Genomic DNA, 26,829 nt, shown 5'->3' on the forward strand with positions numbered 1-26,829 from the left:
GATCAAGTGGAGTGCAAGTGGAGCGCAAGTGAACAGGGAGGAATACACGTGAGTCTGTCCACTTGCCGTTCAAGTGTCATGCGTCACTTGTAGCTTGGCCCTTTGTCATTTAAAACTACACTTCCTGGCCAACATTGTGTTTTCCAGCACTTGATGCACACACTCTCAGGCATCTTGTGTAGAGAGACTCATAGAAACAAAGTTAATTAAAAGCAGTTCTAAATAAAAAATATCTTCAGTTGCCTCCTGAAGATCGGCAGAGCAGGGGCCAAGGGCAATCTAAACTCCCCTCTGTCTGGAGATCAGGGGGCGGGGCCACCGGCCATGTGACCATTTTCAAGAGGTGCTGGAACTCTGTTCCACCACGCTCCAGCTGAAAAAAAGCCCTGACTATATGTGAATGGGTTACTAAAACATGAAGGACTTTTTAAACCAATTTTATCACCAGATTTTAAAGTTTTTATTAGCTATTGTATCTTATGATTCTGTAAACTTGTAATGGCTAATGGCCAAATACAATAAAATCCGGACATACTAAAACATGTGAGAGTCCCTCAGTTTCCCTATTGGAGAAACTATCCAAGAACTTAGGCCATCCTGCCAGGTGCGGGGAGAACGGTGGAGTCAATCTCATTTTTATCCTGTCTTGTACCATTTTCTCATCACAACCTCCCCGTGAGGTAGGTTTGGCTGAGAGATAGTGACTGGGTCCAGGTGAGCCCAGGTGGGTGACTGAGGTTCTGAACCCAGGCCTCTCCATTTGCACCTCAACACTCTCAATACTGCACCCACATACACACTGCTGGGCATGTCTTTTCCACATTTTAAAATTACCAATAGCTATCCATTTCAGACTGGGGCTATCCCGTGTGGAGAAGGATAACAGGTTTAACCCTCCCACCCTTTCACAGTTTTACCAACCAAAATGTCCCACCCCAACTCTGGCATTGTTAATACCCTGAAAAGAGACAAGATAGGCACCCCCTCTTTGCCCATTCTTCTCCCTTTCCAAGGCTAATATCAGCTCTGGGGCTGGGGCTGGGTTTGACAGGAAACCACACATGAGAGGAAAGATAAGCCCCTTTCCCACGCCCACCTCAGATCCTCAATTCACATCAGAGTCATAGCGTCATAGACCTGGAAGGAATCCCAAAGGTCATCTAGTCCAACCCACTGTATAATGCAGGAAATTCACAGCTACCCTCCAAATTCCCTCAGTGACCCTTGCTCAATGCCCAGAGGAAGGCAAAAAACCCTCCAGGGTCCCTGGGCAATCTGGCCTGGAGGAAAATTCTTTCCTGACCCTGAAGTGGCGAATGGCATTGCCTTGGGCACATATAAGAAAGGGCCATGAAAGCTTATTACTGGCTCATCCCCTCCTGCCCTTCTCCTCACAACCAGCCTAAGTTCGTATTGAGTCACAGAATCAGCATTGCTGTCAGGTGGCCATCTAGCCTCTGCTTGAAAAGCTCCAAAGGAGAGCCCACCACCTCCTGAGAAAGCCTGTTCCAGCAAGGAACTGCTCTAACCACCAGGAAGCTAATTTACTAACCAAAAACTATTTTGATCTAATTTTCACCCACTGGTTGTGGACTGATTCTCTGGGGCAACAGAAAACCACTCCACTCCATCCTCTAGGTAACAGACCTTTAAATACTTGAAGAGGCCTATTATATCAGTTGTCTCTTTTCCAGGCTAAACATACCCAACTCCTTCAATCTTTCCTCATAGGACTTGGTCTCCAGACCCATCACCATCTTTGTTGCCCTCCTTTAGACACGTTTCAGCTGGTCAACATCCTTCTTAAACTGTGGTGCCCAAAACTGAACACAGTACTAACTAGAGCAGAGTAAAGCAATACCCTCACTTTGCATTACTGGACACTAGACTTCTGTTGACACAGCCCAAAATCCCATGACAGGTATTTACATAAAAAATAAAACACGGAGAGATTCAGTCATGGATCTCCCAACTTCAACATTGGCCCTTTGTTTGAAAGAAGAGTTGGGAAAATCAGCAGTCCCTTTCAGAAGGACCATTCCTATTACCTCACAGAGCTCCTGTAGCATAGTGGTGAAGTGGTTGGGCTGCGAATCAGCGCTCTGCCGGCTTGAATCTCACCACTGCCATGAGCACAGCAGGTGGCCTTGGATAAGCTACAGTCTAGGCTTCCCGGCAATAACAACAACAACAACAACACTGACTCCCTCCCCCCCCCCCGCCCCGGCTCTGAGTGGTCTAGAAAAGAATTATATAAGCACAGCTGTTGTTTTTGTTGTTATTGTTAATAGTTAGAGCTAGACTAACCATGAAGCTAGGTGAAGGGGCAGGTTGGTTTAAAGTCATTTGCATTGCTGTACGTTGCAAAAAACCAGTTGAATCTAAAGACTGGATCTATTTCAATCAATCTGGAAGGTCCATATGCAAAAGAACCTCCTCAGGATACAGTGAAGCCTCCCGCCATTAGCATTCCACACCCTGGGAAACTCTTACAGGATGACTCAGCCCAACCCCACCTTCCTGAGTAGATATAAATTACCTGCCAACATCTTCTCCACACTGTGACACTGAGAGATCTCTGTCTTTCGGTGCTACACCTCTGAAGATGCCAGTCACAGCTGCTGGCAAAACGTCAGGAACTACAATGCCAAGACCACGGCCATACAGCCCAGAAAATCTACAACAACTAATGTTCTCCGGCTGTGAAAGCCTTCGACAATAAATCTATTGAAGCTCTATAGAAAGGGAACCCTCTGGCAAGATGTGGTGGTTAGAGACAGTTTGGTGTAGTGGTTGAGAGCGTGGGACTCTAATCTGGAGAACCAGGTTTGATTCCCCACTCCTCTGCTTGAAGCCAGCTGGGTGACCTTGGGTCAGTCACAGCTCTCTCAGAGCTCTCTCAGCCCCACCCACCTCACAGGGGGATTGTTGTGGGGATAATAACAACATACTTTGTGAACCGCTCTGAGTGGATGTTTTGTCCTGAAGGGCAGTATATAAATCAAATGTTATAGTAGTAGTAGTAGTAGTAGTAGTAGTAGTAGTAGTAGTAGTAGTAGTTGTTGTTGTTGTTGTTATTGTTGTTGTTGTTAGAGTGTCTGACTGGGATCTGGGAGAGCTATGGAAGCGGAGGAGATGCTCTTGGGGCAGTCACACTCTCTCAGCTTAGACTAACTCATAGAGTTGCTGTTGTGAGGATTAAATGGAGGCGGGGAAAACAATGTAAGCTGCTTTGGATCCCCGTTAGGGGATAAATAAATAAGTCAGATGTTCGTTGGGGAACAGATAGAGAAATGGGGGGCTTGCTAATGTGATTTCAAAGACACATCTCTTATGTACAAAACTGAAAAACATGTTTAATGGAAAGGCGTGGGGTATACACAAGGAAAATGTAATATCTGACTTAAGTGAAGCAGAAAACGGTGCTGCCGGAAAAGGAACCTCCCCGGATTGTTCTAGGGAAGAAGCTGTTCCCATATATAACATTTCAGGGGAATGCTGATGTTCTAAAACCCATGCAAGCAAAAACAAGCGGACAAAAATGCCCAGATCAGAATCTGAATGAAAGCTTATGCTGAAATAAAGTGTTAGTCATTTAATGGCTGCTTGACTCTTCTGTAATTTCAGATCAGACTCTGACCCTTTCTTGGCTACTTGCACATTTTAGACCGTGGAGACTTTTGATTTTACACCAGGGGAGGAAGTGAGCTTGTAACCTGCCCCTGACCGCACTGCCCACCATGAATGGCTCTGGATTTCCTAACGCTGGAGGGATTCCGGTCACTTCCTTTCTTGCTTGGCCTTGCCCTTGGGGCTCTTTCTGCAGATGCACAAACCGCATCCCACGCTCCAGCTGCACCCTTCCCCACTAGACTGGGCAGGCATTAAACATCTTCCCCTCCTCCTGCCTTGGCTACAGGCAGGCAAGATTTGAAGGCAACAGCCTTCAAGCAAGTGGACAGAAGGAAAATGAAAGAGTCCAGGGGCCACCCTAGCAAAAATCTTCGCACAGCTGCTTCAAAGCTTGGGTTAAAGGCAATTCCCTGTAGGATAGTGTAGTGCAGTGGTTGGATCAAGGAGATCCAGTCATGGATCCCTCTACTTGAGTCATGAAGCTCTATAGGAGACCTTGGATCAGTCATGCTGTCTCTCAGCCCCACTACTTCACAGGGTTGTTGTAAGGATTAAGTGGAGGGGGGAGAACCATGCTCACTGGCCCAAACTCCCAAAAGCAAGCATTTCCAGCACAGTGCCCGTGGGCACCATGGCACCTGCCAGTACTTTTCCTGGTGCCAGCCAAGTGCTTTTAGAAAATGGGTGAGACCAGGTGGGGCTCTTGCCCAGTAGGGCTTTTGATTGGCTGTGCCGATTAAAAGGGAGCCTGTTTGTTGAAATGTTGAAGAGTTACTATTATGCATAACCTCGCTTCCTGACATTTTGTTGTTGGTTCTGCCCGTGGCAGCTATTTTACGGTTGTGCCCACCACCCTGTGGCAGAATTCTCAAGGTGCCCACAGACTCAAAGGACTTTGTATATGGCAGCTACTACTTTGAGTTGAGACTGGTAGCTGATGGATAGCTAATGGAGTGACTGCAGAATGGGAGCGATATGCATGCTCTTCCTAGCTCCTGATAATAACTGAGCTGCAACATTTTGCACTGAGACTCGAGGAGAAGTTGACTTCGAGGAGAAACCTATGTAGAGGGTATTATAGTACTCTCATTTTGATGTTACTGTGGCATGGGTCAAGGTGGCCAGACGGGCCATGTTACGGTAAGGGGGGGGGCATCTTCTGAGCTAGACTGAGTTGGGAGAAGCCTTGCATTAACATGCTTCTCTAGTAGCAGCGCTGGATCCAGTGTAATCCGTAGGTTTTTAACTGAGTCAGCAATTGTCAGTTGAACCCCATCGAAGGTGGGAGCACAATATCTTCCCCAACCAGCATCTCTTCTGGCTTGTCTAGCTTCCGTGTCATTTTGTTCCCATTCAGCCATTTGACCACAGCAGTCAGGCAGCAACTCAGAACCTCTACTGGATCTCCTGGGGATCTGGATGGAGAGACACAGGCCGTTTTCACACTGCTTACCGGCCACGGAACATCGTGACAAGCTCCCGGAACGACAGCGTCTTCCTGACGTGATTTTGTGCGAGTTCTCCATAGCCAGTAAGCAGTGTGAAAAGAGCCATAGAGTTGGATATTGTCCACATATTAATGGCATCCAATCCCAAAGCTACAAATGATTTTTCATAAAGACTTTACGTAAAGGTTGAATAGCGTGGGGATAGGATTGTACTCTGTGGAACGCCGCAAGACAATTCCCACTCTGGAGACAGCTGGTCTCCAACAGCAACCGTTTGAGTCTGTTCCACCAGGAATGATTTAAATCAGTCCAAGGCACATCCCCGAGATCCACTTCTGCCTCCAGGCTAGAGCAACATGAATCATGTAGGAACTGACAGGAAGTGTGGGGCGCCCTGAACAACCACTCCCAGGGAGAGTTGCCAACTCCAGGTTGGGAAATTCCTGGAGATTTGAGGAGTGGAGCCTGGAGAGGGGAGGGTTTGGGGAGGGGAGGCATTTCAGTGAGGTATAATACCATAGAGTCCAACCTCCAAAGGAGTCATTTTCCCCCATGGAGAGCCAGTTTGGTGTAGTGGTTAAGAGCACGGGACTCGAATCTGGAGAGCCGGGTTTGATCCCCCACTCCTCCGCTTGAAACCAGCTGGGTGACCTTGGGTCGGTCACAGCTCTCTCAGAGCTCTCTCAGCCCCACCCACCTCACAGGGTGTTTTGTTGTGGGGACAATAACAACACACTTTGTAAACTGCTCTGAGTGGGTGTTAAGTCATCCTGAAGGGCAGTATATAAATCAACTATTATTATTATGTTATTATCTCTGTAGTCTGGAGATCAGCTGTAATACTGGGAGATTTCTAAGCCTCACTTGGAGGTTGGGAACCATACTCCCAGGGGACCACCTTAGCTATCAGGTGGATGTGCCAAGTGGTAGATTTGAACTGGCTCAAAAAGCCAGCTAATTGTGCGCTCGTGTTCCTTTCTTTCTTTTTGTAAAGGAAAGTTCATGAAAAGGAAAGACACCTTTTCTGTTTTCTGCCTGGGGTTGCTGAAGTGTCTTGAACCAGCAAAGCTCCCAGGGTTCTGTTCCGCAGCAGCAGAGCTCTCTCCTGTTTTTACTGCCCCGGCTGCCGTGTCTTAACAAACAGCCTGGCATGCAGAAAACAAGCAGCTAACCCACCCACCCCCTGCAACTCCCACCTTATTTTTATGCTTTACCTGCAACATTTGTTTCTGCCAGGCTGCTGCTGGAGACATTGGAACAAGGCCAGAGCGGGGGGGTGGGTGGGGGGGTCAGCAGCATGAACCAGCGGATTGGTGCAGCCTCCGTCTGAATGAGTCCTGCCCTCTCTATGGGTAGGCAGGAGACGAGCTGCTTCCAGTAAAAGTTCCTCTCGGAGCAGGCCACAGCCAACAATTACAGGAGAGCCGTCTCTGCCGACGCGCTTCACATCCCTTCCAAACCCACAGCACCCCCCCACACCAGAGCCCACAATAGCAGCCTTTATGTGAGTGTTTGCGATGACAGGCAGGGGTCACGCCCAGACCCGTTCTCCGTTCCAGTCCTGGAGCAGATACTGGGATGGTGGAAAACTTGTCCTCTCTGGCACCGAGGTTCCTTCCTTTGGCACTGAGCCCCAGTGGAGCTTGTGATGTGGCTGGATGTGTGTGTGTGTGAAGGGGCTGGCAGAGAGGGGAGTGGGGCATGGTCCAAGACGTGCACACAACTCGCGGGGTTCAGCTAGCATCTGCATGTTTCAAAAACGCAGAATATGCATAGCTATCGCAACAACAGCATCCAATTCTTAAATGAAGTGGCATGCGTTGGACCCCTGTGGAGGCGCAGAGACTCGAACCCAGAGCTCAAGCGTCAGCCCACTGTCCCTGGGAATCACTTGAGCCTCATTGCTGTACAGAGAGCCTGCCTCATTCTCTTGCATGAGGAAGAACTGTGATGCTTCCAGGCTTGCTGCCGCCGCTGCAAGCCTGGAAGCATCTCTCATCGGAGGTTGCCACATTTGGGGCTCCTCCTGCTCCTCTGCAGAAAATGAGCCTGTGAACCTACCCAGCAAGAAGGCAGAGTGACAGGGAACAGCTCCGCCCACTTAATTTGTGCAGGCCTGGAACACAGAAGATCACGACCAGCTAAAAATACTAGCTACTTTACTCCTATTGGAATCTTAGGTTGTAGCTTAGGTGGATAGCTATGTTGGTCTGCAGGGAACAGCAGGATTGGAGTCCAGTGGCAGCTTAGAGGCCAACAGGATTTTCAGAGTGTAAGATTTTAAGAGCCAGAGCCCCCTTCTTCAGATACATGTAGGAATGAAGGAATCTCAAAATCTTACACTCTGAAAATCTTGTTGGTCTCTAAGGCGCCACTGGACTCCAATCCTGCTGTTCTTAGGTTTTAGCAGTGCTCTTAACAGTAACTTTTTTGGTCTTTAAGTTGCAGCTGACTCATGGAGACCCCGCGGGGTTTTCAGTGCAAGAGACAAACAGGCGGTTTGCCACTGCCGGACTCTGTACAGAGACCCTAGACTTCCTTGGTGGTCTCTCATCCAAGTACTAACCAGAGCTGACCCTGCTTAGCTTCCCCAATCTGGCAAGACTGGGCTAGCCTGGGCTGTCCAGTTAATTCCACTGGCAATAAGTTTGATGCACATCCACAGCCCAGTGGCCCAACCAGCTACAAGCGCTGAGGAGTGCAAACCATGGCAACTTTCTTACTTCAAACGCCAGACAGATATCCCAATTGCTCTAATGTAAATGCCTCCCCATCAAAGTGCCCATCAAATTGTGCCTCAGCACACACCAACACTGACATGCCCTTTCTCCCTGAATATGAAAACAGGGGCTCACTTCTTAAGCTGCAGTGTCAGCCCAGCTTCTTCCAAGTTCTATAAATGAAATGTCAGATGTTCAAATGGCACATTGTACACTGTTTCCACAGGGTCAGTCTGACTTCTGCACCCAGGACTGCTTCCATATGAGCTTTTTCCCCACACATGGACAGCAGTGGGGCCCTGTCTTTAAAGCCCAGCTCCTGGGCTTCCCCGGGCTTCCCCATTGAAACCAGATGAAATATAAACCCACTTTGATCTGGTTTCAAGGAGTTAGTGTAGGCTGCAGGTGGAGCATCCATGCAGGCCCTCTGCCCTCAGCCAGAATGGTGGTAAGGCAGACCTAAACTCTGCCTTCCCAATGGCAAAGCCAAGCTACAACCCCCTCCCTTTTCAGCCCTTTACAAGGCATTTTTAACATTTGCAGTGGTAGTTTTACCCTGCAGCTCAACTGCGATTTATAGGGTTGCCAACTCCAGGTTGGGAAATTCCTGGAGATTGGTGGTGGATCCTGGGGAGGGACCTCAATGGCATATAATGCCATAGAGTCCACCCTCCAAAGTAGACATTTGCTTTGTAGTCCAGAGATCAGTTGTAATTCCAGGAAAACTGCAGGCCCCACCTGTAGGTTAGCAGCCAACCTGCAAGTGGAAGTATGATTTTTTTAAAAAATCAAGTCTGCATCAACACAACGGAGGCAAAGGGAGAGAGGTGAGGTACCTGGGGGAGGTATAATATTGAGAAGTCTACTCCATGCGTCATTCAAGTTCTAGGATCCCAGAGACTGGAGCAGCTCCAGGCTAGGCTTCAGTTATGGCTCTAGATAGGTCTGGTCTAGGCATGCTCCTATAAAGGACTCTGGCAGGCTTCGTTCTCTTTTCTTTGTTTCCTGTTATTCATTCTGAAGAAAGTTATACTTGGAAGAGCCTCAGCATATTCCTGAGAGATTGCATCTTACAGGGGACCACGGCGGGGAAACAGCAATGGGGACGGGGCGCTGGGACGCTGTTCTCTGCTTTCTTGCTACTGCTGCTGTTGTAGTGGGGGTGTATTTTCCTTGGCCTCCCAATATAGAAACAACAAGGGTTGCCAACTCTACACTGGGAAATTACTGGAGATTTGGCGTGGAGCCTGGGAGCTTGGAGAGGAAAGGGACCTCAGCGGGGTGTAATACCATACAGTCCAACCTCCAAAGCAGCCATTTTCTACTGGGGAACTGATCTGTACAGTCTGGAGATCAGTTTTAAATCTGGGAGTTCTCCAGGACCCTCCTGGAGGTTGGTAACACTAGAAAGAACCCAATGTTCAGATGAGTTGCCTGCTTTTTAGTTTTAAAAGTGCTGAAGGGCACATTTTTTCAAAGAGTCCAGCTGTGTACTGTGTGTAAGGATTGGTGGGAGGTTTTTTTAGGTGGCGGAACAGGCACCAGCCAGTCAGAACTGAAGACAGCTGGCTTCTGCTCGAATCTCGCCAAACCATTTCTTCCACCACAGAGCTCAAGACTCCGTATGTATATTTGGATTTGACTCTGTGACGGCCCTGCTAAGTCAGCAGGACAGCTCCAAAAATGTTATGTCTGACTGGATCCTACACGTAGATGGGCATTGTAATCATGTACCTTCTGGACCTGTTCGAACAGAAAAATGCAGCAATAGTCAGTGACCTGTAGGATCCAGCCTCTATCTGCAGCCTCACACTTATTCACTAAGTTAATGTGGGCCAAAAGAGAGGGGGCTCTTCCCCTGACCTGACTCCCCTTCCCACCAGCAAGATGTTCAGACAGCACCAGGGGAGGGGTGTGTGTGTGTGTTGTTGATAAAAAACCATAAACAGGTCCAACCATGGCTGTCGCTAACAGTTCTGCAGACCTGAGGGGATTACAAACTTTGGACCAAAAAAATGGTGTGGGGGTAAAAAAACAACAACACTCCGACTTGGATGGGCCAGGCTAGCCCAATCCCATCAGATCTTGGAAGCTAAACAGGGCCAGGCTTGGTTAGTATTTGCATGGGAGACACCAAGGACGTCCAGGGTCATTACACAGAGGCAGGCAATGGCAAACCATCTCTGTTTCTCTCTTAACAACAACAACAAAAAAAAAAAATACTAAGAGTCCAGTAGCAGCTTTAAGACTAACCAACTTTATTGTAGCATAAGCTTTCGAGAGCCACAGCTCTCTTTGTCAGATGCATCTGATGAAGAGACCTGTGGCTCTCGAAAGCTTATGCTACAATAAAGTTGGTTAGTCTTAAAGCTGCTACTGGACTCTTTGCTATTTTGCTACTACAGACTATCAAGCTAACTCCTCTGAACAACAACAACATTCAATTTATATACCAATTTATATATACAAAACGCCCATTCAGAGCAGTTTACAAAGTGTGTTATTATTATCCCCACAACAAACACCCTGTGAGGTGGGTGGGGCTGAGAGAGCTCTGAGAGAGCTGTGACTGACCCAAGGTCCCCCAGCTGGCTTCAAGTAGAGGAGTGGGGAATCAAACCCATTTCTCCAGATTAGAGTCCCATACTCTTAACCACTACACCTAACTGGCTCTTATCATGAAAAGGGGTTACCACGAGTTGGCTGTGACTTGACATCTCCTTACACACCCACAAACGGTGTCTGTACTTGAGCAGACCTTGGAAAACAGACGCCCAGAACTTAGGTGCCATATTGGGTTGGCATAGCAACCCCCAAAAGGCACCAGGAAGAGCCGGAGGAGGATGTGTGGGAGGGAGCAGGAGCCAGATTCAGGCAGGAAAAGAATTAGCAGGAGGGAGGGAAAGGAAGGCGAGCCAGGGCCGGAGGGGAGAGGCAGGGGGTTGCAGGGGGGAAGGTGGAGCCAGCAGAGATGGACGGGGGAGAGGGGGGAGGACCCACAACTGGGGGGGGCAGGATTCCCTCCCCTGTAAGTCCTGGCACGTCCCCCTCTTGCTTTTCCAAAATTCTGCCCCCCTCATCATTTTTAAAAAGCCACACACCTCTGGGGCAGATAGGGTTGCCAGCTCCACGTTGGGAAATTCCTGGAGATCTGGGGGGTGAAAGCTGGAGAAACCTGGAGAAAGTGGGGTTTGGGGAGGGAATGGACCTTGGCATGGCATAATTCCATAGAGTCCACCCCCCCAAAGTAGCCATTTTCTCCAGGTGTACTGATCTCTGTGGCCTGGAGACCAACTGTAATTCTGGGAGATCTCCAGCTACCACCTGGAGATTAGCAACCACCCCAGGGGGAGAACTGGCAAAGCATTCAAAATGGCGCAGATAGCAAGGGGAAGTCGGACTTATGAGTCGTGTGTGACACACACCCCGCCTGCAATGATGTCACTGGCATAGACGTACTTCCCACAGCCAAACGTCCATGAGAAACCATCGCTTCAGAAAATAATCACCAGCAGCAGAAGAAAAAAATTAAAATGCCTTCAGGGGGGAAAATAATGTTTTACTAAGCTGGACACAGCATAGGAAGAGAGTGCCAAATGGTGTCTCTGGGGAGGCAGTTGTACTACACAAAAGACTGACACCATCAGTTCCCGAGAGCTCTGCCTCCGAGCCTGTCTTTAATCCTGGGACTTAGACCAGGGAGGTGTCAAGTAACAATAAAGAAGAGTGTGCTTCTGAATATGTTTAAAGTCCATTTTCCTCACTTCTTGGCATCCAGATTCCACAGCCTCCTTCGCGTTTAGAAATCTTATTCATTAATTCCATGGTGTAAGAATGATTTAGCCCCCCTCTCTCCTATAAAATTGTCATTATAGTACATTCTCATCAACCCCCTTGTAGTTTTATTTCCTTAGGCCCAGTTTCCACCTCCTGTTCTACGAAGCTTGTTTTTCCGTTACAAGGGCTCAGCTGCTCCACAAGTTAATGCAGGTTGGCAACTGACGCTCTGCCAGAGCAGGGCTGCATGAGGGGAAGTTAAAAGCAATACCAAAAGGAGATTTGAATCCCCCTTTCTGCCTCAACAACAAGCAACTTAAAATTCTCTCTCTTTTCCTTTTTTTAAACGTTTAACATTCGTCCTGGAATGTGATAGGAAGGAATGTAATTTTCATCCCCTGCCTTTACTACCAGTGCAGGCTGAGGGGTGGGCTTTTTGTTATGCTTAAAAGGTCCGCTTCTATTTGAAATCTTTGCAGGTGCAAAAAAACCAGCTGTCTTGCAGAGCGCTCTGCCACAAGGTGCGATGGCCTCTAGCTTAGATGGATGTAAAATGGGGTAGGAAAGCTTTCAGGAGGCTCTCTCTGGCTTTCAGGTGTTATGGAGCAGCCAGCAGGTGAAGGCGGTTGCCAGCGAGCCCTGCGTTTGGCCTTCCCTGTGGCATCTGACTGGGCACTGCTGGAAAGGGGACCCAGGGCAAGCGGATCGCAGGAGGGCTGCTGAAGATCATAGCTGGCCCTGCCACGAGTGCAAGGTGAGGCAGCCACCGTCAGGTCTGCAGAGTGGGAGACTCATCATCACCTGCAGAGTCCACCCTGGTTCTTTTGTGCAAAACCCCCTGAAGCCCCAGAGCGGTTCTCTTCCCCAGTCATTTCAACTGGATCGGCGGAAATTTGATTTTTCTGAACCAAAGTGTCTTGGGCTTGCATCTGATTCAGTTTCCCCGAATGGCTCCTCCCTGGGGAGGCCCTGAAGTGAGGGGATCAGGCCCCTTGGTGTCTGTGTTCCAGCAAAGCACACTGCAGTTCCCGTTCCAACATCAGGAACGAAAACTTAAATCCTGCCGTTTGCCTCTCAGCCAGACTTGACCTCTAATATGAATTGGCTTCTGTCCCACCATCTAAGTAACTGTTACGGGACTGGTTTTGTTTTGTTTTTTACAGCAAAGCCAAAGAACAGTTCTGCAAAAAAGCACCATGCAGCCCCAAGGCCCCAGACCTAGGGTTGCCAGCCTCCAGGCAGTAGCTGGAGATCTCTCAGAATTACAATTGATCTGGGGCAAATCCACATGCCCTTGGCGCATCCCGGCGTTGCGCTAAATGTTCGCTAAACACCCGGAAGTATAGCGTCTTTCTAGCACAATTTCAGAAATCACGCTAGAAAGACGCTGTACTTCCAGGTGTTTAGCGAACATTTAGCACAATGCCGGGACGCTCCGAGGGCGTGTGGATTTGCCCCTGGCAAGATAGATCAGTTGCCCTGGAGAGAATGGCTGCTTTGGAGGGTGGAATCTACGCAATTATACTTTGCTGAGGTCTCTCCCCTTCCCAAGCCCCACCCTACCCAGTCTTCACCCCCAAATATCCAGGAATTTCCCAACCCAGAGTTGGCAACCCTACCCAGGCCAGTTGTTCCGGATCTGGGTAGGGTTTTCACCTTTTAAAAAATAGTTTCTGGCCCTCATGCCTGTCAAGATGGTGGCCCTTTCTGCACAGGCAATTTTTGATGCTTTTGGCCCCATAGCTCTTTGGATTTTCTTCTGAATTCCAGACGCTTAACTCCGTCTTCAGATTTCAATGCGGTGTTTTCAAGACTTCTCTTTGAATATTCTGCCTGTGCTTATTCCCTAATATTTTTCTCCATGCAGTTTTGAGTCAGTGTTTTCAAACAGGCAGAATTTTCCTTTTGTTTTTTTCCCTCTCTGTGCCCAGGGTTCCAGGAGTTTGCCCTGTTGCCCACTGATCGCTGCAAGGTATGCTCTTGGCAAGGCATGATGATGTCATTTCCTCAAGTGACATCATCACAGCGGCAGTGGACATGCTCCTATGCTTCGCAAAGGCCAATTTTGGCCCCAAGTGGACGGAATTGGCACTGCACAAAGCGTGGGAGCATGCCCACTGTCAGTATGATGATGTCACTTCCTGGAAGTGACGTCATCACACCAGCACGAAGAACGTGCATGCATAAGTGCCAGGTCTTCCCCCTTCCCACCAGGAGCGTATAGGGACCTGGCAACCCTTTCTGTGCCACTCCCCCCTCCCCCACGCTTGCCTCTGCCTCCCAGCTCTGGGTCAGCCTGCACCGGGCTCTCCGATTTGGACCATGGCGGGGGGGTCATAAATCCTAAACAAAAATGCCTATCCTGAGCACGGCTGTCCTATATCAGGTAATTTTTTTTAAAAACCAAGCAAAATGACGTTATAGTAGTGCATCATAACAATATAATGACGGTTAGTTTGTGTTGTGGTTACATGGATCTCTTTTAGGGTTCTAGGCTTTTGGGATTAAAAGTTCTCTGTCTGGGGTGACTCTGTTTCAACACTGCACGCAGACCATGTTGGATTTCTTTTTGCTTTTATTTCTGTTTTGGTTTTTTCCCCTACTGCTAACACCTTAGTGATGGGCGCCTTTTGTCATCATAACATCTTGATGTTGGCAGGGCTTTTTTTCAGCGGGAACACGGTGGAATGGAGTTCCAGCACCTCTTAAAAATGGTCACATAGCCAGTGGCCCCGCCCCCTGATCTCCAGACAGAGGGGAGTTTAGATTGCCCTCCGTGCCGCTGGCCATGTGACCATTTTCGCAGAGGGTGATTTAAACGTTTAAAAACTCCCCCCTTGCTCCAGCTGACCCAAAGTGACGTCATTGTGCGGTCCTGAGTTCCACCATTGAGTTCCACCACTTCTTTTCCCAGAAAAAAGCCCTGAGCATCATAATGTAATAATACAATTGGGCATACATGAAAATTTTTTTAAAGGGGTGGTGATGATATAACGGCACTGGTGATGCCGACTGCGATGCCAACGATGATGTCCACATCTCACCACATACCCCTCTTTATTCCACGGAAGTAACGGCAGAAAAAGACAGCCCCTACACCAGGATTAAAAGCGGTGTGCGGAAAGGTACACGGGCCAAAACGAATCTCATCCTTGAGGAGTGAATACTCAAAAAGAGAGGAGTAAATTGCTGGTGTAGAAAAGGCCAGCGATGCCTCAAAAGTTGTAGGATGAGCCTCAAAGACAAGAGAAAAGAAGCCTAAGAGCGGGACCACAAGTGACAAAAGACACAGATTGGACACTTGTCAGCTTCCCTCAAGTTTTGATGGGAAATGTAGGCAGCTTGGCGGAATGTTGGACAAGTGACAGTTGAAAAGTCCATTGGACAGCAGTCAGAGAGCCAAGCTGTGAGACCAGGACGCCTACATTTCCCATCAAAACTTGAGGGAAGCTGACAAGTGTCCAATCTGTGCCTTTTGTCACTTGTGGTTCTGCTCTGAGTTGCTGTTTCAGAATATTTTTAAGATGTAGAACCTGATTTTTCACGGGGGTGTGGGGGAAACTAGGGGGACACATTTCTGGAGTCCCCGGTCACTCTGGGGGCCCTAGAGATAGGCAAGATGTGTGATGTGGTGTCATAAGAAGTTTGGGGAAGAACAGGGCAGTATGTTGAGGAACTTGAAGGGAATCTTAGGGGGTGGGAGTTGCATGGTAGTTGCACCCCTGACGCTGGCCAGTAATTCTCTCCCTCAGCCCAACCTACTTTGAGGGTTACTGTGGGAAAAGAACGGTGGAATCCTAGTAGCACCTGCCCTGAGTTGTGTGGAGGAGAGACAAGAAAAGAACAGTGGTAAATAAACCAGCTGGCACTTTGGTGTGCAATTAAAATGATTTGCGTAATTTGTTAATTCCATGTGTCACAGCTCACTTCTTCCGATGACTCATGAAAGCTCATGTGACTTACGAAAGCTCATCCCCTACCACCAATTTTGTTAGTCTTAGAGGTGCTACTGGACTCTTGCTCTTCTCTACTGCTACAGACAGTACCTATCTTGATCTATATTAATTTCATGTTTACCAGTTGAAATGGTGCCCCTCCTGCTACGTCGCTCTTCTGTCCCTCCGGTCTCAACCACCTGATCCCTTCCCCTCTCTGAGGCACCACACTGTAGTGAAATGTGCACCAGGCGTGCAGCCTCTCACCAAACACTGCACACCAAGCCAGCATCACAGTCTGCTGCACCGCTGTTCGAGTGTCAAGTGGTGAACCGAGGGCCACAAAGTCTCCTGTTGCTGCAACCCCACCTCTGCCTTAATTATTCATCCTTAGCTAAACAGTATGAGATCACCATACTGACTTGTTAGTTTGTTTATTTCGTACGGTGTTGACCCTGCTGTTCCTCCAAGGAGCTCAGGGAATGGTACATGGTTTTCCCCATCTCCAGTTTATCCTTACAACAGCCTTGTGAGGCAGGCTAGGCCGATGACTGATCCAACATCACTTGGCTAGCCAAGCAGCAGAGTGCAGTTTGAAAGCCAGGTATGGGAGATCTTAGTTTACACCAGAGTGGCACTCAGGGAGACTGTAAGAATTACAGGGTAGAACACAAGAAGTGTTTTGAACACTCTCGTGCACTTTATTGCTGCACGCTGCTGTCTGGCTAACATGAATGGCTTTAGCCTAGGAAGACTGGGCTGTAGCTGTGCTGTGAGTGTGTGAGAGAAGAGTCTGGCAGGGTTGGAGAGAGACGCTATGAGAGTGCTGAAGTGCCCTGGGAAACCGAATCGCTCTCTCTGGGTGGATCTGCATTCTACAGGGAGTGCCTCTCTGGGTCTACTTGTGTGATCATGAATGAAATAAATGCTTAAACAATCTCCAAAATTTCTGCTGTCCCCTCCTCTTAAAGTAGGGTCACCAACCTCCAGGTCGGATCTGGTGTTCTCCTGGAATTACAGCTTATCTCTAGCTAACTTCCCTTGGAGAAATTGGCTGCTATGGAGGGTGGACTGAACAGCATCCTATCTCTACGGCGGTTTCTCCCCTTAAACCCAGTCCTCCTCCTGAGGTTCTGCCCCCAAATCTCCAAGAATTTCCCAACCTGGAGCTGGCAACCACATTCAAAAGGGCAATGGAACCTCTTGCCTCTGGGAAAAGTGGGATGTATATAAAGCCAGATAAGTTTTGTTAACAGACCTAAAATATGATTTTTCAATAAATAAAAATAATAAAATAGCCCTCTCTTGAACCTCCCACCTTGCCCCCCCGGCATTCGAGCTCCCAGCCCCAGGCCATCTCCTGACGGGCTTTGGATCCCAGCATAGTGCTGCAAACTGGCGGGTTTTCACACACATCCTAATTCTCTGACAGATTTGAAGGATACCCATGCAATGGAAGGAAGGAACTGGAGGAGAGGGCAGCAGCCTGGCCAAGCTTTGGGTAGCAAAATACAATCTCATGAAAGAGTTCAGATATTCTAGGAGGCATTCTACGAAGTGGGGTGGCTGAAGTTTCACCACGTGCTGTAGCCAGGAAGAACCCACTTGGCTTTGGCATCTGTGGGGGCTCTGCTGGTGATGTAGAGGCAGGCAATGGGCCATGGCTGCCAGCACGGCAGTCCTTGTGCCAAGGAAACCACATGGCCTCAGGGCAGGGGCTGGCAGAAGGCTGTAGGTTTCAGGAGCCTAGGGTTCTCCCAGCCCTCCCTGTCCAAGCCTGCTGGACCTCAGAGATGGAGACAGAACTCGGGAGCCCTGCCTCTCCTTCCCATTGGGTCACCCACGTCCCTCCTCCTAAAACTCTGCCTGTCATTCTCTTTTGCTCAACGCCAGCCGCCAGCTCCCCTCCACCTGACCTGATGTCTTCCCCTCCATCGAAACCCATTCGGAACCGGGTCCTCTTCCCTTCTTTTTGTGAAGCTAGCATTTTTCCCTTCTGCATAACTCGTTCAAAGAACTGGAACTGGCAGGAGAAGGGAATTCCCACCCGCCTTGGGGCCCCCACATGTCACCGGCGTTCAAGTATAGGAATAGGATGCTCCAGGAAACGCTGCCGGCTTAGCCATCCAGGTTTGCAAACATTTATGCTGGCGATGAATGAAAACTTCTCCCAGGCTGCACCACTCATGTTTCATGCTCACTTTGGACAAAGACAAGGCAGCCAAGTCCCGTATTCCACCCATAACTAACAGCCACACTTGGATCAAAAAAGACAGAGCGGGATGTGTACACCACAGGACCCAACCTCTGGGGGCCTGGTTCTCATCTGAGAAGGGACAGGGTTCCTGGGGTAAAGGCTTTCAGTTGTCGTCCCCAGCTGCGGGAAGGAGTGGAGCCCTGTGGTCAGACTCTGGCTGGGGGAAGAGGAAGCAAGAGCTCCTCCAAAGGGGAGGACGACGATAATTGGCAGTCGGTCCTGGGCAGACCAGAGAAAATACTTTGCCACAGAAACCATTGTGAGATTATGGAATGTGATGGCTTAGAGGAGATCAGACAAGTAGAGGATAGGTCTGCCAGTGGTTATTAGCCAGGGCTGCTCCAAGGGACTTCCGTGTGGGTGAACTGCTGGAGGGCAAGGAGGCGGCTTGTGCCTTCCTCCCCTGCTTGTCAGCTTCTTGGGGGCACTGGGGGGGCCACTGGGGGAATGGAAAGCAGGGCAAGACAGACCTGGGCACTGCAGTCCTAAACGGAGTCCCTTAAAGGGGGTTGTAACTGTTTAGGACTGCACTGGTGGTCTAATTCAACAGGAACCTTGTGGGCTAGAATCAGTAAGCAGAGAGGGCTAGACACTAAACATCTATGGGACAGCAAGATTTAAACTTCCCAAGAACCTCTATGGCCGGGGGGGGGTTGTCTGTTAAAAAACAAGTTTCTAGTCCTTATCACAGAAGAAAAAAACCTGCTTGAAAGTGTGCAGGTCCTAGCCCCCAGAAGCCTGCATGCTACCACATGGACCACTATGGCACCTGCTTTTCAAACAAGAGCCAATCTTAATAAAATTGCAGAACAAATTATGTCGCAATGTTTTTCTTAATTTACATAATTCATAGTGGTTGTAATAGCCGTTTTTAGTGCAAATTTTTAATTAGTACAGGAATCTGAAGTACCTAAAGCCCTGAAAGGATCCAAAAGCTAGTCAGATAAAACCAAAGGGATTCTGAGCCCAAACCGCACTCAGAAGACCACGGAACCAGAACCTCTCCATGTAAACATTTCGGTGTTTTCTCAGGCACATGCTAAAAGGCGAGGGTGGTAAGGTGTCAGCTCGGTATATCCTAATACAGCCCAGGCTACAGTCCACAAGTTTCCAGCAATCACCCCATTCAAAACATTTCTTCAGGCAAGTTTGTATGAAGGGAAAATGAGGACTAGGCACATGGGTGGCCCAAAATATTTTGGTGTCTGAGGCGTAAAAGTCCAAATTGTGCCCCACCCCCCAACATGCAGCAGACCCTCCTCCAGTGTCATTGTGCCCAAGAGCTGTAGTTCTGACTGTGCATGAATAAAAAAGCATTTTGCACAAACCACCCCTCAAAAAAAAGTTTGCAGGACATGGTAACAAGAATAACTCTTGATCGGAATGGCAACGGTCGAGGTTGGCGTACGAGCCCAAGTTTGGTTTATGTGCCACTACAAAGCTCCCTTCCAGAAGGAGGGGAGGGGGAAAAAAAAACAGCACCAGCCGCCTGGGAGCACAGAAGTTTCTTCCAGGGGAATGAAACCAAAAAGTCTCATCTTGTTCTCACAGTGTCATAAGGCAGCTGCCAAGCAGATGAAACAAGCGGAAACCTGAGAACAAGGGAGTTTAAGAGCAAGCTGTTAACAGCCCCAGTTCCCATCCGCTTGGTAGGAGAGCGGAGGTGGGGGAGCAGAAACGGACTGGACAGCCACAATTCCTCTAAAACATACAAGATACATATTATATGGTCAGAAGCTAAAGCAGAGGTAGGGGAGCCGAGACTTCAGGGAAGGAAATGTGACTCAGAGGAGGAGGGGGCTTGGTATCTAGGGTTCCTTGAGTTTGTTCCCAGCTCTGTGACTTGCCGGGAGTGGTCTCTAATGGTTAGATGGAGGGGGACTGAACAAAGTATAAGTTAAAACAGTGGGACAGAATTATGTCCTCAGAGGAGAATGGAAGGGTGATGAGTAATAAGCAGGAATTGGGGGTGGGGGGGTGAGAAATCTAATGGTTAGAAGGAGACAGCATTGAGGTGAAGATTTAGTGAAAGGACTCCTGGGTTCCATCCCCATACCAGGGGTTTCTGTGTGGTCCCAGGAACATAACTCATACACTGTCAGGAAACAGAGGAGTTAGCCTGTTAGTCTATAGTAGCAAAATAGAAAAAAGTCCAGTAGCACCTTTAAGAGTAACCAACTTTCCTTTATCAGGAAACCTGATGTAAAAACGTTGCAAAAATGTTTAAATGCACTGCAGGGAAGGAAATGAAGAAGGAAAAGAAGGAAAGAAACCCTACCTTTGAGTCACAACAATATGGTCCTGTGGGGCAGGCTTCCTTCTCCAACCAAGCTCCTTGTCCCTTCTGCCTGGAAACGGACTTCTTCTTCCCTGGTTCCTCCACTCCGCTTTTCCGCCAGCAGATCGGAGCTGTGTCAAGCCCTTTGCAGGCTGGAGCCTGGAGGAGGCTGTACTGGAGGGAACTGAGAGGGGTTGACTTCCCTTGTAGGCAGGCTGGTTTCAATGAGGTACAGAGCTCATGCTACACACACACACACACTCCCAAAAAAAAAAAGACTTCAGGGCTGAACCGTCATGTGGTTTCCATCAACCACCTGCCAAAAGGGGGAAAATTAAAAGACAGAGGGGGGAAAAAACCGCCCAACCTCAAGGATGGAAGTTTTCTCCCACCCCCTGCCCTAGTCCAAAATGGCAGTCTTTTCTTGTCAGTCTTTCTTTTCAGACTGGTCACAGGAGCCAGGGGTTAGGACGGCAGTGGGGAGACACTGGTCTGAAATGGGGGTAGGATGGGGTGGAGGGTGGGGGGAACATCCTAGTTTTGTGGTGATGGAGAGGGCGGTTTCTGTGTTGGTTTAAGGCCATGCAAAATATTTGTCTTCTCTGACTGGGCAATGAGAAAGAAAGGGAGGAAGCCATCTTGTTGGAAACGATCTGGGCAGAGGCTATTTCAGGCCTTTGAACAAACAATGGGCAGGAGGGAACAGACGTTAGGACAGGAAGAGCAAGCGGGAGAGAAGGCCCTGTGGGGAAGGGAGGAAGAAGGCCAGGGAGCACAATGGCGACAAAGAATGAAATGATGGATGGTTGAGGACACAATCCATGGAGAGAAGGGTTATGAGAGCACAAGAGACAGAACATGAAACCCAGATGCAACTGGCTCGTTTGCTATGGCGGACTAACACGGCAAGCCTCCGGCACCGACTCAATTTCACCCCCTGGTCTCAAGAGTAAGTCAGCCAGTCTCATGGGAAACGAGCACAGAGCAGCTCTGACGGGCCATTTCAGGACAGGAGGGGATGCGTAACCTCCCTTCACATCACAATCCAAATTCCCACACACACCCCCACTGCTAAAAAATCCATCAGCTCCATTCATGGAACAAGGCCTGATTCTACGGATGTAAAAAGTTGTGCAGAAGTTGTGAACTCTTCTCTGTTTTTTAAAAAAAGTTTCCTTCCATATTTGAATCCTAAACTGGGCCGTTTCTGCATGGCTTACCTCAACCCAGAACGCTGTGCAACATACCGAAAAAACCACGGAAGATCACGTTTTCTTGCGCGAGTTTTGGCGATGTTGTGCAACATTGTGCAAAACTCGCGCGAGAATATGCGATCTTCCGCGGTTTTTTCGGCATGTTGCGCAGCGTTCCGGGTTGAGGTAAGCCGTGCGGAAACGGCCCTGGTTTTGTGAAAGTGACCTCATAGGACACCAGTGCAACAGAGCACATCCTAAATATCTCTCATTTTCAGCCTCTTGTTCTGTCTTCAGGAGGGGATTTCACGCTAGCATCCTGGTGCAGCTGCTGTTTCCTGATCCGGGCAGGGCTTTCACAAGAGAATCTCTTGCTGGGCTGTGGCGCAGAGAATGAAGGGCTCCTGGAAGTAAGGGCAGGTTCGTGGCCCCCTTTCCCTGTGGCTTGCAGTAGGATGAAGAGGACTTTGTTAAGTGCACAAGATGACAGAGTAGTCAATTAAAAGCCCCACCCCATCAAAATGCACCCACCCCAAACCTCCTAAACCACCGAGTGTCCCATGATGCAAGCAGATACACAACAGGAAAAGATGCTTGGTCACAGTTCCTGATGATATAGGCAGCGACGCCGCCCTGCATGGAGGCAGACCACCCCTCTCTCGCCCACAGCCAGCATGGAGGTATACAGGGGCAGTCCCTGCAGGTGGTGAATCTTGAACCCCACAAACAGGGCAGCAGGTTGCCAGCCACTGAATTCGTTTCTTTGTGCTGCATACCCATTTTCTTCACTCCGTGGATTCTCTGTAGAGGCTATGTGCCCTGGACACAGCTGCTTTCGCTTTCCTAATGATAAGGTGGCTTTGAGAACTGAAATGGAGGAAGGGAGGCGTTAGCAGTCAGACCCTACCCTCACTCTAGAAGGGCAGCTTATGAGTATCCTAAACCCTTTCCTCATGTGCCATAAGCACAAAACACTGCCTGGCCAGTCAGAACAGATGCCGGCCTCCTGCCTGGAGACTGGAAAGTTACCAGCATGTGAGCCACAAATGGGCCATTTTCACACTTCTTACTGGCCGCAGAACATTGCACCAAGCTCCCGGAATGACAGCGTCATCTTGGCATGATTTTGCACGAGAACTACTGTTCTCGCGCAAAATAGCTCTAGGAAGATGCTGTCGTTCCAGGAGCTTGGTGCGATGTTCCACGGCCAGTAAGGAGTGAGAAAACGGCCATGGGCTGATTGACTAGCTGTCCCCATGCCCCAGCAAGCAGGGAACGATCATGGTGTACATTGGTCGAGATCCCTAGTTACCCCTACTTCCTGTGTCTCCTTGAATGCTAATTCTCCCAACTCACAAGGAGACCTCCCCATTTACGTAACAGAGGGAGGGCGAGAGTTTACATAAGTGATTCTGTCCCTCAGAGAGACTGATGGTCAGTTGGCTTGATTTATGAAGGGATAAATCAATTGGATAAAATTGGCATTGCAAAATAAAAGACCACTTTGTGGCCAAAATCCTTTGTGCCAAAGCCTAGTCATGTACCAAGATCCAGCCTATCTGCATTTGGGCAAGCATGCATGCATGCGCGCGCGCGCACACTCCTCTGTTTAAACATGTACTGAAGTACGTCTTCTAAGTTCCCATTTCAGCTCCTTCTCGCTCCGAACAACCAACTGCGCTGGTGAATCTGCAAACTATCTGATTTGTATAGTATGCTCAAAAAATTGGCAAAATGCCAATTTTTTCCACATTAAAATATCAAAAGAACCCTGCTAGTGCAGAGCAAAGGCCTGGCAAGGCAAGCACCTTGTTTCCCCCAGTGGCCAGCCAGACGCCTTTAAGAAGCCCACAGGGAAGGTCTTCTAGAGCCCCTCCCACCAGCTTCAGCCACAGCAATTTGTCTTCCTAAGTACCCTGCCTCTGAAGCTGGAGGTTCTGTTTAATGAATGATGAATAATAATGAATAAATAATCTATCTTCCATGAATTTGTCTAACCCCCCTTTAAAGGTGTCGAAACTAAAGGCCCACATGACACCTTCCATAAGTGAATTATCTGTTTGAAGAAATACTTCCTTCTGTCCATAGATCCAGAGGAGTTAACCGTGTTAGTCTGTAGTAGCAAAATGGCAGAGTCCAGTAGCACCTTTAAGACTAACCAACTTTACTGTAGCATAAGCTTTCGAGAACCACAGTTCTCTCCGTCAGATGCAATGCTACAGTAAAGTTGGTTAGTCTTAAAGGTGCTACTGGACTCTTTGCCATTTTCCTTTTGTCCACTGTCCATCAGTTTTATTGGCTGACCACAAGTTGTTGCATTGTGGAAAACGGGAGTGCTCTCTCTCTCTCTCTCTCTCCCCATGTTCTACATCATGTGCATATGTGCATACTTCTGTCACGTCCCCTTTAACTGTCTTTGTCTCTGAACGTAGGTGGGTTCAATTCAGATCAGGACAATAGCACATGAGAAGAAAGGGCTTCTCCCCACATTGTGTCCTAAGTTACATGTAATGGCCTTGGTTGCTGTTATTCCCCGTGCTGAGGAAATTGACATGAGACCATCTGGACAAATGTTTCAGATCAAGAATCCAAATCTGGCCTAGGTGACCCAGTAATTAAGTTCCCAGCTGGAAACTCCCAGAACACATCTGTACAAAGTCTGCTTGGCCGGCGCATGGACTTCATAACGTGTGCCTCAGCGCTTTCACTGGTGGCATTTGCAAGACCCTGTGGAAGTGACTGGCTCATAATGCTTCCTCTTCCTCTATGACATTAAAAAAGATGTTCATCCTAGGTCATATATTCATATTTACAGTTACAGCACAGGCAGCTGAATGCCAGACCTGTGATACTGGAGTGCTTTCACTGGAATCCCAGAGAGTCCTTCAAACGAGCGATGTGGGAGACAGCATGGATCAGGCTTGTGGTGCTGAGGAACGCTTCCTCTGCCATGCTGATTCCCTAATTAGAAATGGCAAAATATGGGTACTTCTTACCCCTATCAGGGCTAAAGCAGTCCAGGGGGGAGGCATTTGGGGGGAGTGACCCCCCCCTTTCCCATTGCTGTAGTCTTGAGCCAAACCTCATTATGAAGCGGTTCTTGCCATGGGATGCCAACATCATGTGCAGTTAGACTGTGCTGGGGGTGGGGGTTACATAAGCGATTTTAAAGAGTTGGTTAGAGACCGGCTAGGCTAGACTTTTATGAGGATGAATTGCTTTGATGAAATTGGCATTGCTTTGGAAAAAGAGCTCATCTTTGCCAGAATCCTTCATGCCAAAGCAAACTAGCTGGATTCTTATGGTATACTGAAAAAATATAGGAATTGCACTGCACATGTTCCAGTTGACAGGGAAACGTATGTTCTATTGCTATGCTAAATCCCAAAAAAGTTCCATAGGGGAACTTGCCAAAACCCTGTGAAACTTGCACACAATACTTACTTTGCTGTTCATTCTATTGGAATTTTTTTTCAACCTAGTTTGCAAAAACAACAACAGTCTTTACATTCCAGATTGATTTGTGGAAAGGAGACAGCCCTTTGTCACAATAGCTTTAGGGTTGCAGAACTCTCAATCAAGGATTTTAACATCTGGGAGTCCCAGGTTTAGAAATAAAGAAGGCAAGTCTAGAAACCAAGACTTCTGAGTTCTGTTCATGTGTCAGAGTGGGAAAGCCTTCAGAATGTCTTTGGAAGAGTGAGAGTTTGAAAGCACCTTTTAAAAGTTTGCCTCTCCTTTTCCATCTCTCTGACAAGTCTTTTGAGCTCTTTCGTCTGTACATACAAGCTCAGTCTTTTGTGGTTCTTGCACATGTCCCAAGAGCCTCCCAACCCCTTCAGGAGTTGGTCCCAGCTGGGCAGCCGCAGCAGGAATGCAGGCTGGATAGGACTGTGACGCCAGTGGGAACATTCCTGATGTGATCTTTGATCCCCACAGAGGATGGTGGTGGCTGAATCTTAAATCTTGGAATCTTAAATCCTGCGCAGAGTTACTTACGAATCAGTCCTCAGTCTCCCCACCACCACCATGCAAATCCCTCATGAATCTTCTGTGATTGGAGCAAGGCACGGACACAGTCAGGTTCAGGACACATCACTAGATCTAATGTGGCAGCCATGTTTGTTATTTATTTATAAGGATGAAATCCATGTAATACCTTTCATCGGGACCAGCCAAATTGACGCCAAACAGTGTGTAAGCTTTTAAGCTTGATGGAACTCTTCATTAGGCTGGATATTACAAAAGTTAAAAAGATAGAAAGGTGGAAAAGAGATTTTTTTTTTTTTAGGCTACAGTGAGAAGATTTGGTCTTGCAAGCATCGTTTGAAGGATTCAAGCAGACAATTAGTTCAGCTTCATTACTGATGTGTATCTCCTTATGCTTCATTGGTCTTTAAAGTAGAGAGTCTATTATAACATCAAAAGGGATATGAGGAGAATGAAACCTCTTCTGCTCCTTACCTTCCCTATTTTTGTTTCCTGGGATTTCTTTTTTCCCCTCACCTGAGCTTCAGTATAGCTCTGCTCACCTGTGTGTCCTCTTTTGACATTAAAATAGAACATGCACACACACAACCCTGCTTCAGGACTTCATGCTTAGAATCATAGAATCATAGAATCACAGAGTTGGGAGGGGCCATACAGACCATCTAGTCCAACCCCCTGCCTGGTGCAGGATCAGCCTAAAGCATCTCTGACAAGTATTCATCCAGCCTCTTCTTGAAAACTGCCAGTGAGGGGGAGCTCACCACCTCCCTAGGCAGCTGATTCCACTTTTGAACTACTCTGACCGTGAAAAAGTTTTCCCTAATATCCAGTCGGCTTAATTGTGTGTTGGTGGTTTCTGATACTGCATTAACAACTAACTACTGGGAATGCTTCATTTCAATGAATGGGGTATGCCCAGCGTTTAACAAGCCACCGGCCACCAGAATCCCTCCATACTCATTTAAACCAGCATCTTCAAGCAAGCAGTGCTCGAGAAGTTGGTAAGCGAGAGCTTACAGAAAAAAGTACCTCTTTATTCTATGACAGGAGAGAGAACTTTCCCCTCACCACCGGTACCTTTTTTCAGTGCCAGCAGGCCAAACCCTGGAAAATATGAAAAGGTGTATTTAAAATCTGCATTGGTATTTCCTACTAATCACGGATGGTTTCCCAGTAACTATAGATATTTTTTTCCAGACACAGCTATGTATATTCTACTGTGCTCGGAGTATTACTACAGTATGGCTAAAACTGTTCAAGCAGAAATAAATTTTTTAAAAGGTGGAGTGAGAAATCTTCCAACTGGAGATCATGGGCAAAAATTCAAATTTATATTCTCCTAAATTATGTTTTCAGCATTCCCAGTTATGCAAGATTTAGGATCTAGAGAGAATGACAAAAGTGGGGCACAGCTTATGGTATTCTGATAGGAGACCCTCCCTTACATATTTTAGCATGTGAGTTTTCAAAGTAATTTCAGATATGGCACTGGGGGGAGGTAGGGGAGGGGCCCCAGCTTTTCAAAGACCAAAAATTCCACTGAGCACACCCAAGCCCTCGAGGTTTCCTGAAGTCACAATTTGGATCTCAGCCAGAGT

The 26,829-nt window shown here is 48.1% G+C and overlaps 1 protein-coding gene across 1 annotated transcript in view; it reads right to left on the reverse strand.

Annotated features, from left to right (window-relative positions):
- The window catches only part of BGN (biglycan), a 58,289-nt gene extending 38,033 nt beyond the window's left edge, over positions 1 to 20,256 (reverse strand). The window contains exon 1 of the mRNA XM_055003619.1: positions 20,049 to 20,256. The gene's annotated coding sequence lies outside the window, so the exon portion shown is untranslated. The remainder of the gene's footprint in view (positions 1 to 20,048) is intronic.
- Positions 20,257 to 26,829: the final 6,573 nt, after the last annotated feature.

Source organism: Eublepharis macularius, chromosome 19 (genome assembly GCF_028583425.1).
Source record: "Eublepharis macularius isolate TG4126 chromosome 19, MPM_Emac_v1.0, whole genome shotgun sequence".
NCBI lineage: Eukaryota > Metazoa > Chordata > Lepidosauria > Squamata > Eublepharidae > Eublepharis > Eublepharis macularius.